General features: G+C 42.8%; 1 protein-coding gene across 5 annotated transcripts in view; it reads right to left on the reverse strand.

Moving 5' to 3' along the window:
- The window catches only part of LOC145509321 (uncharacterized), a 403,057-nt gene that overhangs the window by 221,168 nt on the left and 160,906 nt on the right, over positions 1-20,983 (reverse strand). The window contains exon 4 of one of the 5 annotated variants that reach the window (XR_014056003.1): positions 9,486-9,608. The exons of 3 other annotated variants lie outside the window; for them this stretch is intronic. The gene's annotated coding sequence lies outside the window, so the exon portion shown is untranslated. Of the gene's footprint in view, positions 1-9,439; positions 9,609-20,983 lie in introns of all 5 variants that reach the window. One more of the 5 variants, XR_014056009.1, reaches the window with a different exon arrangement.

Genomic DNA, 20,983 nt, shown 5'->3' on the forward strand with positions numbered 1-20,983 from the left:
ATCAAAGTTCTATTTACCATCCTTCCTGGAGAGAGTAAAAAAATTCACAGAGGCCCCCTGGTGGGTGTGCTAAAGCAAATATCTGAGCAACTAACCACTCAAAAGAACACATTTGCTTTGATCACAGGATGAGGATGGAAGCTGCATTTTTCTGGTTACACTGAATCTTATCCACTCCCTTGTTGATGCCAAACCACGTTTCTTCTCTATTAAAATAGAGCCCATTTTTTATTATTGTAGGCAGCTTTTCTAAAACTCGTTTTTTTCTTTCTCCTAACTAGTGCTAATACTTTCTAATGGAAAGCTAGTTATGTCAGGTTTCTGCAGCTGGTAATCCTATGCTTCCCCGCCTACCCACTCCACCCCACCCAGGCCCCAAAGCAGTGCTGAGCACAGTAGTTTGAGCCAATAAAAAAAAAAATGCCTTCCCAATAGTGCTAAGGATCTGATAAGTTATTTAGGGGAGTTTATCCAGAAAATAAGAATGTGTGTGTTAGTTGCTCAGTTGTATCTGACTCTGCAATGCCATGGACTGTAGCCCGCCAGGCTCCTGTCCATGGAATTCTCCAGGTAGGAATACTGAAGTGGGTTGACATTCCCTTCTCCAGGGAATCTTCCAGACCCAAGGATCGAACCCGGGTCTCCTACCTTGTAGGCAGATTCTTTACCATCTGAGCCACCAAAAGAATAAAAATCACTAAAACAACCCTGGGCAGATATTTAACTTGGCCCTTCTGGTGAAGTTTATTTTCGAAAGGTAATTATGCTTCTGAACTATCAACCGTTGTTTAGAATACCATTTTCTGTGAAAGGTGGGGTAGGCGCTGCAGTGGAAAAGCGATAGCCGAGCCTTTGCAGTAAAATCGATTTTTCAGAAGAAAGCTAAGCTATAAGGCAAGAGAACAGCAAACACAACCACTAGTTGAAATGTCTGTCCCTACATGAATAAGAGATGAAAGAAGATCAGAAAGTAACTCTATCAAGATGTCATCCCAGAAGCATGCCAATGCTGGTACCTTCAGCATTTCGGATTCCCAGGTAGAGATGTGAATAAAAAGAAAGAAGCAAGTAGCTCTGACTTTATTTACAAGGAGCACCAGCCAACACTCGTACCTCTTCAGCAATGAGCCGGACGCCATCCATGCTAAGCACCTTACATATATGTCACACTTAATTCTCACAAGAGCTAAGTACTACTATTATCCGCATTTTAAATAAAAGGAAATAGGCACAAAAATTTTAAACAATGTGCCTCAAGTTTCATTGCTAGCAAGAAATTACAGAAGACCTGAGCTGTTTGTAAATACCTCTGATCTACTCAGAGCAGTGATAGAATTTAACGTAGGTTGAAACTCTATGGGGCCTTCCCAGGTGGCCCTAGCAGTAAAGAACCTACCTGCCGATGGAGGAGAGGTAAGAGAGACAGGTTTGATCCCTGGGTTGGCAAGATCCCCTGGAGGAGGGCATGGCAACCCACTCCAGATTCTTGCCCAGGAAATCCCATGGACAGAGGAGCCTGGCAGGCTACAGTCCACAGGGTCACAAAGAGTCAGACACAACTGAAGTGACTTAGCACACACGCACACACAGAAACTCTGTGAGCCCGGGTGTGATCTGCCAGGTTCTCTGTGCCCTGGCTTGGTGATCACTGAGGAGGTACTGGGATGGAGCCTCCACTGGTCCACGTTTCTGAGTGACTATGATGCTTATAGGCCTCCTGCCAACCTGAGTGGGCCACGTAGCACGAGCAAAAAACATACCTTTGCTGGGTGTATCAAGCCTCCACACAGTCCAGGGTTGTCTGTTGTGATGCACACTCCAGCCTACCCTGCCTGATACAGTGGAAATGATGGTATCTGAACCCAGGCAGTCTACCTTCAGGGTCTGTGCTCTAAACCAGTATGCTACACTGCCTTCCAAGTATGAGGTACCACCTCTACCTTTAAAGAGCTTACACTCTGTGGGGAAATGGGTATACACTGCAGAAGCAGCCACACGAGAGGACTAAGGAGTCCCTTATGGATCTAGACAATGAACAGCACAGACTAAGTGAATGGGAGGTTCAGAGAATGGCAAGATCAGTGTAGCCAGATGTTCTGGCCCAAGCCCACTGGGTCAGAAGGATGAGAAGCCCACTATAATTTTAACTAGAGTCAGAAGAACTTAGGTGACAAAATCTCTTGGAATCTCAACCAGAAAAATAAGAGCTGAGCCTCCTATGAGCTGAGAAGATCTGAAAATTCAGTAATATTAAGTGCTCAGAGTTAGTAAAAATAGAGATTTTCAATCCATGATCTGAATCTCCAAGCTCCACCTGAACTTAGACAAGTTGCTTTACTTCCTGTAGTAAAAAAGTAGATATACTAATACTTACATCATACATTTGGTGTAAAGATTATGTGAACAAACTCATGTAAAGCTCCTAGTTCGATGGCACATTGTAGGTGTTAAGAATATTAGGCCTCCTCTTGGTCTCCTCTTTCCTTTGATGAGGATTCCCTCCGCGTGATGTCACACTCCTGTGTGCCATACTGCTCTCTGGACAGATGGAGCAGCTGCAACGTAGACTGCTAAACAGAACCTCCAGGGCTAAACTGCAGGCCACTCAGGCCTCGGTGGCCTTCGATCTCTCCAGAGTGCTGCATCCTCACTGGTCAGCGACTGTGCCTCCTTGTCGCTCTGGAATAACATAAGGTCAGGGCAGGGCCCCCACACGATTGCATGTGACAGATTATCCTCCGCACTGCAATTTGGCTCATTCCCTGTTGTGACAGTGATGGTAATAAGAACTGAAAATGGCACAATACAGATCCATTCTTGAGATCAAAAATTGTAATAAAAATGGGAAGTTTTACAGGAGCTGTTATCTCCAGAACAGGCTTCTCATTATAACTGTGTGGATATTTATTTTTCTTTATTTCCTGTTTCTTGTGCTTGGATTTGGTATTTGGCAGTCAGTGAAAAGTGTCTGGGTGATCAGGACAACAGTGGTGTTCATCTAGTAACAAGGCTGCAAAAATTTGAAGGCAACCTGCTAAAGGCAATAAATGCTAGTTTCCTTTGCAGAATTAACTCTCCTACATTACACCTTTGACATAATAAGGAATAAAAACACTCAAACCAAGATCCCAGTAAATAAAATGTGCATCTCTTGAGACAGACATTCTGTTAAAGTAGTAATTTTTAAATGGGACACAACACACCCTATTCTCAAGGGGCATTTGGCAATATCTGCAGATACTTGTCATTGTCACAACTGGGATGGGGGTGCCAATGGCATCTAGTGGGCAGAGACCAGGAATGCTGATAAACCTCCTATAGTACACAGGCGAGGCTCCCACAGCAAAGGATTATCCCACCCAGAAATGTCAATAGTGATGAGATAGAGAAACTTACATTAAAAGAACTGAAACTTCTTGCTCTGCTTTAATCTAATACCTTAACATTTAATAATTAACTGCTTTTGCATCTCATTTCCTTGAAACTTACTAGAGGAAAAAAATTTAAAAAGAAAACAGATAAAATGAAAACTTTTAAAACAGGAACTAAAAAATTAAATCTCAAAATTTTTAGAAGCCTATATGAGCCAATGTAAGTAAACATTATAACCTATAATAACCTACAAGGGAGAAGAATTTGAAAAACAATATACATATGTATATACATAAATAGATCTACAACTGAATCGTTTTGCTATACAGCTGAAACTAATACAACATTATAAATCAACTACTGTTGTCATTGTTTAGTCACTGAGTCGTGTCCAACTCTTTGTACCCCATGGACTATAGCCCACCAGACTCCTCTGTCCATGAGATTTCCCAGACAAGAATACTGGAGTGGGTTGCCATTCCCTTCTCCAGGGGATCTTTCCGACTCAGGGATCAAACCCAGGTCTCCTGCATTGGCAGGTGGATTCTTTGCCAGTGAGCCACCAGGGAAGCCTAAATCAACTATATACAATTGAAAAATAAAATTGTAACCAAACAAGGCCCTATGGGACCTTCCCAGAACCGGATTACCCCCATGTCCTCTTCTTGTCTTTTGTCTGTAGGAAACCTTTGGTCAAAGAATAAATTGAATCAGAGAAGTGAGGAAATGCAGTTAGATAGAAAAACAGTCAAGCAAGACAAAATAACAATAGTTTAGCCATTATACAAAGTCCGAGACTTTCAGGTCCTCCTCAAGGGCTACAGACAATATTCTGAACCATGTCCTTTGAGCTTTTTCACAGAAACTGAAACCTACCCTCCACCCCCAGGTGGAAGAAGTTAACTGTATGCTCCCCAAGCACATAGACCCCAGACAAAGAGTTGATGATTTTGACCCCCGATTACCTCACCAACAGCTAATCAGAAGAATGTCCACAGCTGATCACCCACTCCATAACCCCCCTCCCTCACCCTGTCTTTATAAAACATTTCCCTGAAAGCCTTCAGGGAATTCAGGTCTCTTAACCACTAGATGCCCTGGACTCCTTGCTAGGTGCCCTGCAATAAATGATGCACTTTCCTTCACCACCATCTGGTGTCAGCAGACCACCAAGTGGACCCAAGTTTGGTTCAGTAACAAAATTAAATAAAATCAAGAGAGCAAGCAAGTAAACAATACCCCCTGGGGGAAGAAAAACCAACAACATTAGTCACCTTTTTCATTAGCATACTCATAATTCCTAACACTTATATTCCACTTTAAGTAGCACATTCGATTTAAATTGTCTCATCTGATAGTCACAAAAGCCCTGTGGGGTATGTGTGATTATCTTCAACTTCAAAAGAGTAAGACTCAGAGGGGTTACGTACTTGTTCGATGAAACATGGGTAACAAGAACAGCCTGGGACAATGGGAATGACAAATGTCTAGGATCAGAATTCTGATTTTCCTAAAGCCTATCATTAGGCAGTTATGTCACTGCTCACCCTGAGTATTCCCAGCCATATAATGGGAGAGATGATGGCTAGCTCAGGGGGTCATCATAAGGACTGAATGAGGCCATGGAGAGCAAATGAAGTATTTCACGTGGAGTGAAACAGACACAAAGGTGACAGAACATCAGACTCTGAGCCAGATATTGTGACTCCAAATCCACTGTGACCTCTTCCGTCCCACAAGGGCCCACCCAGGGTTTATATCAGGCTGGACAAAAAGTTTGCTTGAGTTTTTCCATAACACGGGAATACCTAAACGAATTTTTCGGCCAACCCAGTAATTCCACAGGCATTTGAGGTCACTGATTTCAGCAGCAAATGTGTGTAGCATGCCCAAAGAGAATGAAAAAAGAATCACCTTAGAATCACTTAGAACTCCTGTATTTTCAACTCTAGTGTTCAAAACTGCCAGGAGACTTCTTTCTTGGCCAAGACAATATCAGCAGAAACTTCCCATTTTCTATGATGGAATTGTGTGCATTTTTGTGAGTGTTGGGGGGCAGGGGCCAGAGAGAATGAAAGCATCTCAAAACAGTCTAAAGCAAAAGAGACTGTAATCATTGTGCTGAAATGAAGAGAACATGTTTTAATATGTCCCCAAAAAATCTCAGACCAAGAAACCATATCTTTCTCAAGCATCCAGCAAATCTTTTGGAGTCTGAGTCAAGAAGAGAATGTTAAAAAGAAACATTGACCTAGTAATTCCAATTCCACTTCTGGGAATTAATTTGAAGGAAAAAAAATACATATATACATATATATATAAATGTACATCTAATATATAAATTGTAGTATCATCTATACAGTTCTAAAGTTATAGGACCTTTTGTAAATATTGAAACCAAACAAAATATCCAACAAAAGGAGAATGGTCACACAGTCACCAAAAATTATGGGTGTAAAGGACAGTTATAACAATACGATTAATGTCTGCTATAATAGTAGTTAGGAAAAAGCAGAAACAAAATTACAGATATAAAATAAACTCAATTTTTTGAAAGCTTAAATAAACTAGTAGAAAACAGTCTAAAATGTTATAATGGTAGGATTATGAACAATTTTTCATCTTTCTCATTTTTTATTTTACCAGCTTTAAAAGTGAGCATATATCAATGTTATAATAAAACAGAAATAAATACAATGAAGTTAAGAGCACTTGAAAAAAAAAGGAATTATGTTGGAAGCGAACATAGAATTTTACGTGGAGAATTTGCTACTGCAAATAAGAGAGTTCAGTAAGGCAGGTGAAAGAATAACTTGATTGTTATACCATTGCAAAGCCCTTAAGACCAAATTCCTCTCAGCCCATCAATTTCACATTGATTTCATCTTGACATGCAACATGCCCCTCGGTTCTACAATAAAAGAAACCACACAATATCAATGGTGAGTTCTAGAGGACATATATACACATGTTGACTGAAGATTAATTTCTCAGCAGGGTTGCTCATCATCAATAGCCTGCCTTTGGTGTGACATAGGTCAGATGACCTTAATGATTATTAAAGAAAACTACTTTGAGCTGGCTCTGGGTTTCCAGAAAATATGAGTAACTTCGAAATAAAAGCATACAGGATGCTCTGGTTTGATAATATATTTTATTATGGAGCATCACAACTCAAGTAAGAGACTATCTGATGGTTTGAAAAGCTATTGAAGGCTACCATTTGTATGAAATGTGGTGATATCTGACTCTAAATAAAGGGAAATCTTTCTGCATGGCAGTGTACTACCTGTTGGCTTGACCTATGTCCCATGAAATACTGACTTTTCCTCTTTTATCTTTTCCTTTGCACACAATGGCCCAGCAAAACTTTCAATAGCATGTGACCTTAGGCAGGAACAGATTGAAGATTATCAGGGCTCCATCTAGAGTTCAGCATGTAAACAGCTCTGAGCTGAAAGTTCAATTTCAAAAGAATATAGATTCATAGCAACAGAAACACGAAGACCTCCATGACAAGAACAGGCTAAAAGCCACTTTTTAATCAATATAATGAAAACATTTAATTGGTCCAAAATACCTAACCTTTGTCATGGTTGTGTAAAAGACTGCTTTGGGAAGTCACAACTCACTCTTTGACAGCTAGTTTGCCACTCAGAAAAGTTGTTTCTATAATACGTAAGCTTTTAATGTTGTAATGCCATCCAACCATCTCATCCTCTATCGGCAGGAGAAAAGGATGACAGAGGATGAGATGGTTGGACAGCATCACCAATTCAATGGACATGAGTTTGAGCAAGATCTGGGAGTTGGTGATGGACAGGGAAGCCTGGCATGCTGCAGTCCATGGGGTTGCAAAGAGTCAGACATGACTGAGCGACTGAACTGAACTGATAATATGGAAGCTTACCTACTCACTTTCCCCAGTTGTGCCCAGTTTTTTCAACCAAAGGTGAGTATCTGACCAAAGTTAAGTCAATCAGATATTCTTATCTCATGAATTTGGAATTGAGATCGAAAGGCTACCAGTCAGTTTTTGCACGTGGCTGTGGAACTGAAGAATGTGAATTCATTCGTCTTCCAAGTTCATGAAAAAATCAGAAAAAGCTTAACTGAAGTATATGGAAAGAAGAGAGATGTAATGGAGTTGGAAAAGGCCCAATACAAAGATCCATCTTCCCTGCCTGAGTTCTGAATCAAGGAGGAGACAAAGGATATACACTGAAATCAAAACACCCCGTTATCTGTGATACAGTTTAGCGACCGCAGCTTTAGGTATATGACCAAGTTGGCTTCCCAGTTCATAACTTCAGGTTAGGCAGAACTACCCTTCCAGTCACAGTCAGTGCTGGACCACCACAGCACTTCCCTAAAGCACCTTTCAGGCATCTTAAAACATACAGGATGAAGAAGCAGAGCAGAGTGTATGTTCTCAGCAGGCAGATAGATCCCCAAGAGGATAAGCCAAATATGCCCAATTTATTCTTCCAAATTCTCCAGTTAGATAAGTCACCCTTGCCCAAGGAGGAGTGAGTGAAGGGGTGGGAAGTAGCCAAGAGTCCAACACTAACAGAGGTCTTTCCACACATGAGTATGCTGATTGGGGGCAAAAGTGGTTCTACCTAACATGATAGTTGTTATAAGAGTATGGATGGGACTCCAGCTGGGTTGCCCTTGGATTTCATGAGATACACTAGTGTCCTTCTCATAAATTTCCCTTTTGCTTAGATTAACTTGAGTTGATTTCTATTACTTAGAATCAGAATCACCCAAAGACAACTGTTGTGCTCAGCACTGCACACTGCACTGCAGAAGACTGCTGATGCCAGCCTAGCTGCACAGTTGTTCTCTATTCACTCCACCTTTTCTTTTCATTTTAAAGGTGAGAAGATTAAGACCTGAAGAGATAACTTATATATGGCTCCAAAATCACTTGGTTTAGGCTTTAATTAGCACCATCATTTGAAAGATAGAAACAATGTTGAATCTCTGAAAAACGCTCTCATTTATGGTCCATCAATTGTGTTACACTGGACAGGAACAGCCACAGAAAGGAGTGGATGAGCCAGAAGCCCCGAGCAAAGACCTCCAGTTATCAGGAGACTACAACGTGAGAGAGCATTAAAGCTCCAACAGAGCCATGCAGGGGACACTGCTGAGCCACCCCATTGCTCCTTCGGGACTGAGACACTTATTCCTCAGCTGCTAGCAGTGTTGGCATCTGACAGCTCACAGCTGAGTCCCTTCCCTGGGACTCCCCCTTATTGGAAGAAATCTGTTTCCCCAAGGACATGCCCCTTTCTCAGGAGGAGAGTGGGTCAGCCAGTATCCAATGACTGTTGGAGAAGGGGAACGGAGATTTGGCACACTTGCCTCAATTTCAGATATTTCTGAAGAGCCATCCCAGGTTCAGAGCTCTCCCTGAGATACACTGAGGCCCCCTCTGTAGCTGCTTCACAATTCAGCCTCTCCCTTTGCTTAATCTTACTGCCCTCACTCCCAGACTGGTTCCCAAGACCACTCCCCAGTCAATTTCCTAAATGTAAATCTCTGCCACAGAGTCTATTTCCTGGGGGACTCAATCTGTGACATTCAGATGTCAGAGATAACAATATCTAGGACATCACAGAACTACAGAACTTTCTTCAGTAATGGAATATTTCATAGCTGTGCCATCCAACATGGTAGTTACTACGTGTATGTGTCCATTGAGCACTTGAAGTGTGCCTAGTGCTTAATTCTTAATTTGATTTCATTAATTCAAACTTTAACCATCTACATCTGGCTACCACACTGGACAGGACAGATCCAGAATGTCAGGATGAAAACTAGAAATTCAGTGGCATACCATAGTCATACCAAAAGTCTGTGAGAAATCAAACATGGTGGAAAAGGATAACTAGGTGCTGGACACAAAGGAGGCAAAGATGCAGGTTTTGAGGACAGATAATAATAAAAAAAAACATAAACTTTAGAATCATTTTCAGATTCTGGCTTTATTACTCGTATGGCCTTGCACAAATTCTGAGCCACATTTTCCACATCTGAAAAATGGGGATAATGTTACCTAGCATAGATGCTTGCATGCTAAGTCACTTCAGTTGTGTCCATACCTCTTGTGACCCTGTGGACTGTAGCCCTCCAGGCTCCTCTGTCCATGGAATTCTCCAGGCAAGAATACTGGAGTGGGTGGCCATGCCCTCCTCCAGGAGATCTTCCTGATTCAGGGATCGAACCTGTATCATAATAAGCATAATAATAACTATTAAGCAACTTATGCTGGGCTTCCCGGGTGGCACTAGTGGTAAAGATTCCGCCTGCCAATGAAGGAGACATAAGAGACACAGGTGTCTCTTTTTACTGTGCATAACTGTGTAAGAGGGATTATGTAGGACGAGCTGTGGTCATCCAGTGGGTCCTTCCCCATCACTTGTTGAAGATCTACCATGGGCTGGCTGCCTAAGGCTGATAACAAGATAAATAAGATATCAAGACAATGACTGTAAGTGATGGTAAAGTATGCCTAGGTTTGTGTTCTTCCTGTTGACTGTCCCCACCGCAGAGCCCTGAGGCATAGTCACCCAGCCAATACACTGCAGGTTGCTGGCAAACACTGCTAAGGCTAAGGTTCTAAGCCTCCATCCTCTCTCTAATCTTGGAGAACTGGCAGCCCCTTTGCACAGGAGTGACCACTGAGGTGGAGGGAGGCAACTGTTAACAGAAGCAGCTCCAGGGCACACCATTCACATTATATTCCATGTGACTGGTACCCCTGCCACTGCAGTGAGTGGCCCTGCATGAGCCCCTCTTCCTGTCTGATTTTCCCAGGACCCACTCTGGTTCCTGTTTGACTTTTTCAAAAGTGTAGGGCAAAGAGGACTCCTGGGCTTATCTCAGCAAATTAGCAACACAGAAGATGTGACCAAAACAGATACGTCCTTTAAGCTTGGAGCAACCCCAAAACAGAAAGTGGAAGCCAGAAGTTTGTTTGTTTGTTTGTTTTTAATTGGAGGCTAATTACAATATTGTGGTGGTTTTTGCCATACATCGACATGAATCAGCCATAGGTGTACATGTGTCCCCCATCCCGATCCCCTTCTCTCACCTCCCTCCCCATCCCATCCGTCTGGGTTGTACCAGTGTACCAACTTTCAGTGCCCTGCTTCATGCATCAAACTTGGACTGGTCATCTATTTTATATATAGTAATATACATGTTTCAATGTTATTCTCTCCAATCATCCCACCCTCACCTTCTCCCACAGAGTCCTAAAGTCTGTTCTTCATATCTGTGTCTCTTTGCTGTCTTGTGTATAGGGTCGTCATTACCATCTTTCTAAATTACATATATATGCATTAATATACCATATTGGTGTTTTTTCCTGATTTACTTTACTCTGTATAATAGGCTCTAGTTTCATCCACCTGCTTAGAATTGATTCAAATGCGTTCTTTTTTTTTTTATTTTTTTTATTTTTTTATTTTTTATAAATTTATTTATTTTAGTTGGGGGCTAATTACTTTACAATATTGTAATAGTTTTTGCCATACATTGACATGAATCAGCCATGGGTTTACATGTGTTCCCCTTCCCGGACCCCCCACCCACCTCCCTCCCCATCCCATCCTTCTGGATCATCCCACTGCCCCGGCCCTGAGCCCTTGTCACATGCATCGAACATGGAATGGTGCTCTGTTTCACATATGACAATACACATGTCTCAATGCCATTCTCCCAGAACGTCGAAATGCGTTCTTTTTAATAGCTCAGTAATATTCCATTGTGTATATGTACCACAACTTTCTTATCCATTCATCTGCTAATGGACATCAAGGTTGCTTCCATGTCCCAGTTGCTGTAAACAGTGCTGCGATGAACATTGAGGTACACGTGTCTCTTTCAATTCTGGAAGCCAGAGGTTTTAACTGCCTTGCTTCTGCCAGGGAATGCTTCCCCCTTGGCATCATGGCTCTGAGCTCCCCCTGCAGGTGATTCTGGGTCAATGACACATACAGCAGTCTGGATCTTCAATGAGCTCACAGACAGGAGAAGAAGACACAGCAATAAATGATCACTCTGCAACAACAAGTTCTATGGAAAAGAGATGTACAGATGCTAAAAGGGAGCATGAGGAGGGAACACTCAGAACTTCCCAGGTGCCTTCTGTTATAGCCTCATTTTCACTAAGGTGACAGAGTTAGACCTGAGAGCTATTGAACAACATCTTAGACTGCAGGCATGACCCATGGTGTGTTTGTGAGATGATCCCAGACATCAACCCCAAAACAGGGAATTAGCATTTCTCTAAGAGGGACCAGCCTGATCAATGAGTGCTTTGCTCTGAGTCAACATGAGCCATCTATTGATCAAGAGAAGGGAAAATGAGGTGTTGGTTTCAGGTTTCCATGCCATATCCAAGTGGATGCTGGAGACCTATCTCTCCAATCTCCCAGTAGGTTAAGGATATGTGCAGAAGAAAAGATGGCCAAAAATGTACCACAAGCCTCCTTCAAGTCATTAATAATGAACTCGGGCAATTCAGTGTTCCATTGTCCAGATCGTCTTCTACATTCATTATTCATGAGGAAAGACTTGAATATGGATTCCTGAGGGCAAAGAGGGTTCTATTCATCACTGTATTATCAGTGCCTAGCATGCCCAGTAGGTGCTCACCATGTATTAGTCCTTCTTCTCCATTCAGTAGTTCAGTAATTTCAACAAACACTTACAGAGTGCCTCTGTGCGCAGCTTCCTTCCAAGGACTGGGAAAAGAAGACAAATAAGACATGCTGGCCCTTTGCTCTCCATCGGCTTACAAACAGATTGAATTGCTGACTGAGTGGTTCAAGGCGATCAGGCTCAGAACCACAAATAAACTCTGAACAGAAGCCTCCAATCAACTGAACTCAAAAACTGATTTGAGATAGAACCAAAGGATATTGACCAGGCATATGGCTTGGATTTCTTAAGCACACTGTGTGCACTGCCTCAATGCCTATGATCATTGATTTCTTCATATACCCGCCCCTGCCCTGGCTCCTTTCTGAGCAATAATGTTCAGGATGAAGCCGCTGTCTCTGGCCATAGGACCTATGGAAACATACAGCTCTACTAGGGCTTGAACAGACATCCTTCCTTAGCATTATGCTTTTACCCACCCACTGCAGATGTGCCAAAATGGATTCGCTATCACGCTGACATAGCTTCATAGTAAGTTCTTCAATATAACAGAATTGTCCTTCCAACTTGAAGACAAATAACATTGAAATGGACAACCTACTTTCTGCATTTCCTGATTTTGTGACTGTATGTATCTCTAGATGAACATTACAGAGGTTTCGGAGCTTTTTCCCCCCCACTGGGCACTCTGGTCTATAAATCATGCTATTTATACTTGTTTGCCCCTAATTGTACAAAGGAAACTGTCCTTGTCACTGGAAAATAAGGATGAGTAGTCCTATAATGGCAGAACACAGGCAATCCCAAACAGTCAGGGAAATAAAAACTAGCAACAAGATGGATGGACTGGAAGCAAGCATTAACGAGAGAGGAGGCAGTGAGCAGGGACCATGCTTGCATCAACCATGCAGCCAATGCCCCTGTGCATGAGTGCTTAGCGGGCTTCAGAGTGAGTGCTGGAAACAGGTTTATACCTGAGGCAGAAGAGACTGTCAGTCAGCTGGAGGCCAGGACAAGAACAGCTAAGAGGGGGCTGAAAGTGATTGGTGGAGATGCCAGGACAAGAACAGGTGAGAGAGGCTGGAAATGATTGGTGGGCGCCTTGGCATTTGCTGCATCACATCCCAGCCTGCCCAGTCTGCTCAAGGAACACAGGCCTCTGGACCACTAGCCAGAGTAGAAGAACCTTCCAGCTTGCCTGTCCCCTGTGCCTCCCACGTGCTGCGTGCTGTCACCTCAGTCATGTCCAACTCTTTGCGACCCCATGGACTGTAGCCCACCAAGTTCCTCTATCCATAGGATTCTCCAGACAAGAATACTGGAGTGGGTTGCCCTGCCCTTCTCCAGGGTATCTTGTCGACCCAGGGATCAAACCCACATCTCTTATGACTCCCACGTCGGCAGGTGGGTTCTTTACCACTAGCGTCTCCGATGTCCTAGACTAAATGCAGATATCGTGTATGAAATAGATGTGCTAAAACTCAGGGCTCAGGGATACTCATGACACACAATGGCAGGGGTTCTTGTGCTCTTGTCATTAGTTTCCTATACTGCCCCCCAAATTGAAGCTGCCAAAATTTAACTTGTTTTGAAGCTGGAGCAACTTTGATGTTTTTTTTTCTTAGCACAGGTGGGTGCTTCATTAAAGTGCTGTGGAGGATACCAGCTATGTTTCCCCTGGGGTGGGCTGGATGAGATCCAAGCCAGGATACCAGACATACACAGGCAAAATTACACAGGCAGGGAAGCAAACCTCATTATCTTCCCAAGACACAATTTTACCTGCTTTAGTTAATTGTTGTGTTTGTGCTTCATCAAAGATGTTTTCAGGAGATGTGTGTTGGTCCAGAGTCTGTGAGCTACTGTCCACATCAGAGGCTCATGGTCTAACTGGAGGCCCAAGGGCAACATCCTGCGGGATACTGTACTTCCTCCAACGCAGGCAAAGGCAAGGGAGCAAATGCTGGGTCGGTGAAGAGAAAATTCGTGCTCCAACAAACAGATCATGCAAAATTGATTCCTTTGGGAACTATAATTTGTCCTATTGGAATTAGAATTATTTGATCTTAAGCTTGTCGGTGGTGAGAATAGAGGTGGAAGAGGAGAAAGTTATTTGAAGTTATTGACAAGCTCCCAGGACTTTAAGCCGTTTCGTATTTCTATGAAGAGTTGAGTCTCTTCAAAACTGTTATGATTCCATACAACAATCCCCAGTTCATTTGTTCACTCATTCCTTCATTCATCAAAAATTACTTATTTCATATATGCTAATAATTGTGCTAGGCTCTAGAGATATGGTAATAAACAAGACAAGTATGGTTCTCCTCCTTTTATAGCCTAACCTGTTAAACACATTATAAAGCATGATTTTCTTTTTTAAATGAAGGAGTGTGTGCAGGGAGCAATCATGCATGCAGATGAGAGGCCTAACCTATTTAGTGGAATTTGGTGGCCTTCTCAAAAAAATGTGCCACAAAGCACACTGGGTTATGCTGTGGTAATTAACAACCCACAATCTCAGAGAATTAAAACAACAAAAGTTTATTCCTTGCTAACCCTAGTTGTCCACTGCAGTTTACCAACAACCTCCACTAATCATGGTAACACAGGGACCCAGGTGATAAGACAGTCATCACCTCCAATGGCATTAAATGTTAAGCCACGGGAACAAGGAGAGCATTGAGAGCCTGACAGCAGCATTCAGTCCACCTGTATATCACCTGTCACTCTGCTTACTTCTCCTGGGCCAAGACAGATCATGTGACTGCACCCAACTAGGAAGTGCAGCCCTCCCAGGGGCTCAGCAATGACTTGCAGAGCAAGTAACAACTTGACCCAACCATGAAATCAGGGTCCTAGCTAGTCCCATGAAGTGGAAGAGGAGGTCAGGGGCAAAGAACTCTAGACATATTTCAAGACAGTAACACGTGTGAAGGTTACCTAATTTTTTCTGGACTGGACTTCGGTGCACGCATGCAGAGGTGCTCAGACATGTCCAATTCTTCCCGACCCCATGGACTGTAACCCACTGGGCTCCTCTGACCATGGGATTTCTCAGGCGAGAATACTGGAGTGGGTTGCCATTTCCTCCTTCAGGGAAGCTTCCAAACCCAGGAATAGAACCTGTGTCTTCTGAATTGCAGGCAGATTCTTTACCGCTGAGCCACCAAGGAATTAATTGTATGTCTGCCGCCAGACTAGACTGTAAGTTCCCAAATCCATACTTCCTAGCACGGTGCCTGGCATGGAACCCAGTACTGATTTGGAAATAAGGAAAACAAGATTTCCTTCTAGACCGGATGCAATAGATCAGCTCAGGAATAAGCAAAGATCCCTGCAGAGCCAAAACCATCTCTAGGCCTACAGAAGACCTGCCTGAGGAATTTCTGGCTCTGCCTCCATTCTATTCCCTCTCAGAGGGGACCCACTCCTTTCTCCCTTCTTTCCCAACTATACACCATACAAGTAAGTTCACAGCATCCATCCATAACACCCTTTTCCTGCCTGTGTTTGTCTCTCATCCTACCAGACATTGAGGGCAGTGCCCATCTTATTTATCTGTGTCCCAGTGTCTGACATGTGGCAAGGGTTCAATAAATATCTATTGAGTAATTGAATAGATCTGAATTAAAAGGTGTCAATAGAAGGGTGTTGGCTAGCAATGGGAGAGCAGGAGAACGAGGGAAGTTAGATGCTGTCTGAGGGAGGTCAACAGACTGAAACAAACGCCCTGGCTCAGTTACAGGGATGTCTTCTCAGGAGAGGTGGGTGCTGCAAGTTATCACGGCCTGTTTTGAAATGGATTTAAACCACCCTGGTAGCTTCCTCCACTCCAATGCTTGCACATGACATTCAAGACAGAACCTGCTGTCAGCTTATGTGTACATGCTGGTCTCTTCACCACACTGTTTTCTCCTCTCCTTGTCTGCCCAAACCCTTCTATTCTTCCAGGAGCAATTCCAGTGTTCACCAGAAGTACATCCTTCTTGCATTTGTGTTTAACACTTGAATTTCATAAAATGATTTCACATTTCTCAGTGCACCATCCAGAAAGGTAACTTCTGTGGCATCCACCCATAAATAATGGTGCGTTGTCATTATTAATCAGAGGAACAGAAAAATACAGTGTGCTGTTTTTCACCTCTCTTTCAGGTTTGATCTTGCAGAGTAGCTGAGATGTTGTTCTGGCTCCTCTCTCTCCCAGATCTATTGGCCTCGGTAACTTCCTGAAACAGCAGGGCTCCAAGTAAATATTCAGGCTGATGACCACAGAAATCTGAACAGAATGCTAATTTCCATGCATTCGAGGTGAACCAGGCTCTTCCGGTTCTCAGGAGTTGTATACTCTGCCAGGAGACCTGCCCCCATGGCAGCAGAAGCAGCCTGTTTGTCACCACGGTTGCTCAAGGAAGGCCTTGTGAGTTGCAATTTTTCACACCATTAATGCACTGTTTACACCAAGAAGCACAGCTAGCAATCCTGGGTTTGCATTAGAGGCTTTGGTGAGAAGCCTGAACACCTCTTATCAAGGAGAAAGTGAAAGGTGACTACAGGGAGTCTACTGCTAACTCTGAGGGAACCACCACTAATTTGTGTGTTTACCAGAGCTATGCTTCCAGTTGTACTAGGGCCCCTGATTTTTGCATTGCTCCACTTCAGTGGGACTAATAGGATGTCAGAGCTGCTTTCAATGTCTTTCCTGATGACCCATGCATGATAGCCTCCTGTGCATATCCAGGACTCACTTTGCAACTGATACTTCCAAGTTTCTGAAAATGGTAGTCACTGGAAAACCCCATATACCCTAAATTTCTACCATGAACCCTACAGTATTATTAGTGGTTAAGAGGATTTCCATTCCTGTTACACTGTCTGGATTCAAATCTCAGCTCCTCCACTTTCTAATCGTAACTTCAGATAAGCCTCAGATTCCTTTGCTTTAAAATAGGGATCTTAGTAGTAACTACTTATGGTGACAATTAAATGAGAAAATGAATGTACAGTGGCAGGCACTATAAATTATTTTTTAAAAAATTTTTTACTTGGCATTTTTGTCTAGGACCCCATGCTAGGGTATCACAAGACAGTAGAAAGATTAAGAGGTGGACATTTCAGATTTCAGTAAGGTCTGTTACCAAGTGTCAGGTACTGCCCTGGAAGAAAAGGCATGCTTTCAACAAACACACATCAAGGACTTACTATGTAAGAGCTACCAGGCCCCAGGTAGATAAGTTGTCTGTCACTGCATGTATTAAGTATGGGATGGGCAGGAGCCAGCAGAGGGCATCTTCCATACCAGAAAAGCAGAAAAGTGAATGCAGCTGAGTGGGCTAGTAGAGGGGAGGGAGAGTGTTAATCAGATTTCTGGGCTGAATAATCAACTTGCACCCACTTGAATTGATGCAAAATTGAGTGTGGGCCCCTTCATTCCAGTAGGTGTCTATATTAATAAAGAAAGATAAAAGAGAAAGGGGAGGAGAGAACAGCAGGAAAATTACATAACTGCCTATTCCAAATTGCTTGAAAGTCTTACCTGAAGACACATACATCATAATTAAGGCCTTCGGGCTCCATTTAAGAAAATGCTGGAACAGCTCAATTGCTTTGCTCCCAGGTACTCTTTAGGATTTTTTCTTGCTGTTACCATTATTATGTGACTGAGAAGTGTTCATCACGAGTGTTGGCTCTTTAGCATCACAACATGGAAGGGAAACCACCTCAGCTCCTGGAGCTTCCTTTTCCATTTACATCAACTCTTGAAAGGAGAGGCAGGCACAGAAGAGGGGGTGGGGGGTGGCAAGGGCGCTGGGGCGCTGGGTAAATCTACAAATCACACCTCCAAATCACAGTGAGCAGCACTGCAAGCAAATGAAATCCTTTCCATCTGATGAGTTCCCAACACCCTCCCTTGAGGACACAGAGAAGCTGGGGAATGAGCAGTTGCTAGGCTGAGGAGGTGGTGAGGCAAGCTGACAGCCGAAGCAGAGCAGGCAGTTAGTGGGTGAGAACGTACCAGGGGAAGAAAACTGGCAAAGGAAGGAGAGACTGGAAAAGGCCCGCGAGTTGCATTCTGAGAAGGCAACCCACCCCAGTAGGCGCGCTTCAATATGCTCCCAGATGTCTCCTTTGTGCTACTCATCTACAGCCTCAGTTCTCAAGCTCACACATGCCTGGGTATCACCTGGAACTCTTGCTAAAATGCAGATCCACGGACTCCCTTGGTGGTCCAGTGGTTAGGAGTCCGCCTGCCAAGGCAGGGAACACCAGTTCGATCCCTGGTCTGGGAAGATTTCATATGCCGCAGAGCAACTAAGCCCATGTGCTGCAACTACTGAAGCCCGTGTGCACCTAGAGAACCATGTGCTCCACAACAAGAGAAGCCAGTGCAATGAGAAGCCCGCACACCACAACTAGACAGTAGCCACACTCACCACAACTAGAGAAAGGCCACATGTAACCAAAAATAAATAAATAAAATCTCCAAGACACACTCCATATTCTCTTCCTTGTTCGCTGGAAAGTCACCAATGCTCAGAGAAACCAGAACATTCATCAAAACGCATTCAGGGAAGTAAGTGAGAAATAGACTTCTATCTTAAAAAAAAAAAAATCCAATCCAGACAGTAGGTCTCAATGGAGCCTAAGATTCTGCATCTCTGCTAAGCTCCCACCCAAGTGATGCTGACATTTGGTCTACAGAGCACACTTCAAGTAGCCATGTACTGAATCAGGGGTTAGGAAGCTACTGCCTGATGGCCAAGTCTGGCCAGTTGCCTACTTTTGTAAGTAAAGTGTGATTGAAATATAGCCATGCCCAACCGTTTACACACTGTCTAGAGTTAGTTTTGCAATACAGCACCAGAGTAGAATAGCTGTGACTGAGAACTTATGGCCCATAAAGCCTAAAAAATATTTACTATCTGGCCCTTTACAGGAAAATGCTCTGATCCTTGTCCAAAAGGATGCTGGTATCGAAACTAAAAAAAAAAAGATGAAATGGTGTTGTATTGTGATGAAGGAATTTGTATTATGAGTTTTAACAAATAAAGATTCTCACTTTGACAACGACAAAAAAGATCCTTTTTACAAATACTTAGAAGAGATCTGTATTCTATCGGTAAAGAAATTGAACAAAGATTCCAGAATTAAACAGTACTAGAGGAAATACCCTAGTCCTTTAGAAATAATCTGTAGGATGGAAAAGAAGAACTAGTAAAATCTTGTGTGTTTTACAAAGTCAATCATCAATTAGGTTCAGAAACACAGAAGTTTATGAAACCATCTTAGATCAGCTGAAAATAACATGCTTCTACTCTTCACTATGTCATCATTGTTTTTTTTCCTTTTTGTTTTTTACTGAAGCATAGTTGACATTGAATATCATGTTAACTCCAGGTGTAAAACACAGTGCATCTTGGTATTTCTAGATGCTAAGAGAGTGCTTTTTCTTTAACAGGGAACCAATAGCAACAATTCAGCCTTAATTTCACCTGACACAGCATCTGTTCAAATTTATTTTCACTTGCAATATAACATGTGATCTTCACATTAATCCTCCTTACAGGTAAACGAGGGCTTCCCAGGGATGGCACTAGTGGTAAAGAACCCGCCTGCCAATGCAGGAGACACAAGAAACGTGGGTTCGATCCCTAGGTCAGGAAGATCCCCTGGAGGAGGGCACAGCAACCCACTCCAGTATTCTTGCCTGGAGAATCCCATGCACAGAGGAGCCTGGCGGGCTATGGCCCATTGCAAAGAGTCGGACACAGATGAAGCGACTTAGCACAGCACGGCACATATAGGTAAACCAATTCAGTTTGATGAAAAGAAGCAGTGATGTCAAGTCTTCTCTCGATGAGCAGTGGAAACAGACATTAACATGGTATAATAGGGGTTAGCAGAAGAGGAGAAGAGACACAAAGAAGGGCACGGGCTACAGTGGGTCTGCCATGTCAGAATCCATCTCAAAGGTCTCGAAACTGAGGGAGGGAGGGACTTATAAGGAATGAGACGACTGTCACCACAAAAACAGAACAAACCAAAATCTGAAAAAATATAAAAAGTCAATCACAGCTTATACAGATAATATCTTATGAGATAGAAATTCCCCTCATGGTAGGTATAAGAAAATTGAGTCTCATAAAAAATAGATTAATTAATCAATCAATTCTAATTAATAATTAGAAGGTAGAATTTATACTTCTACCTTTTAATCATTTCATTAGAAGGTAGAATTCATACTGAAGTCTTCTAACTCCAAACACTGGTTCCTTCTACTGCTATATTAGCTTTTCAAAGAGTTTTTTTCCCCCAAGGTGATGGTGTAATATGGGATTATTAATAATAGTTACCATGATTATGACTAACATTTGCATGTGTATTCTATGTGCCAAATCCCATCTTTCAAAGAACTAGCATCAAGAGGTGGATGTTACATATGAACAGATTTTAGCTCCATGTAAATAAAATCTGTTAAATCTTTGGAGCTGCCCAGCAAAAGAAAAGGTTATATCATAAATAATGATCTGGCTCTTTCTTTAAAGAAGGGGAAGTGCCTACAAGGAAAGGAAGCTGAATCCACAAGAGGCTCTGCCACCAAAGATTCCTTTGTGTTGGCTAAAAAGTTTAGAGTCCCCTCCAAACCTCTATCTCCTACCAAAAGGCAAAGGAATTTCCAAAGGCTGCATAGTTATTCAGTGGCTAAGCCTAAAAGCTAGAGCTTATACATCCCAATTCTCTTTCCTCTACCTCCCTTCTCCAATGGGGCTATTTTTTTTAATTTTATTTTTAATTGGAGGATAATTGCTTTACAATATTGTGCTGGTTTCTGCCATACATCAACATGAATTAGCCAAAGGCATACACATGTGACCTCCCTCTTAAATCTCCCTCCCACCTCCCTCCCCATCCCACCCCTCTAGGCTGTCACAGA

The sequence above is a fragment of the Giraffa tippelskirchi genome, chromosome 1 (genome assembly GCF_054371585.1).
Source record: "Giraffa tippelskirchi isolate mGirTip1 chromosome 1, T2T-mGirTip1v1.2.pri, whole genome shotgun sequence".
Lineage (NCBI taxonomy): Eukaryota > Metazoa > Chordata > Mammalia > Artiodactyla > Giraffidae > Giraffa > Giraffa tippelskirchi.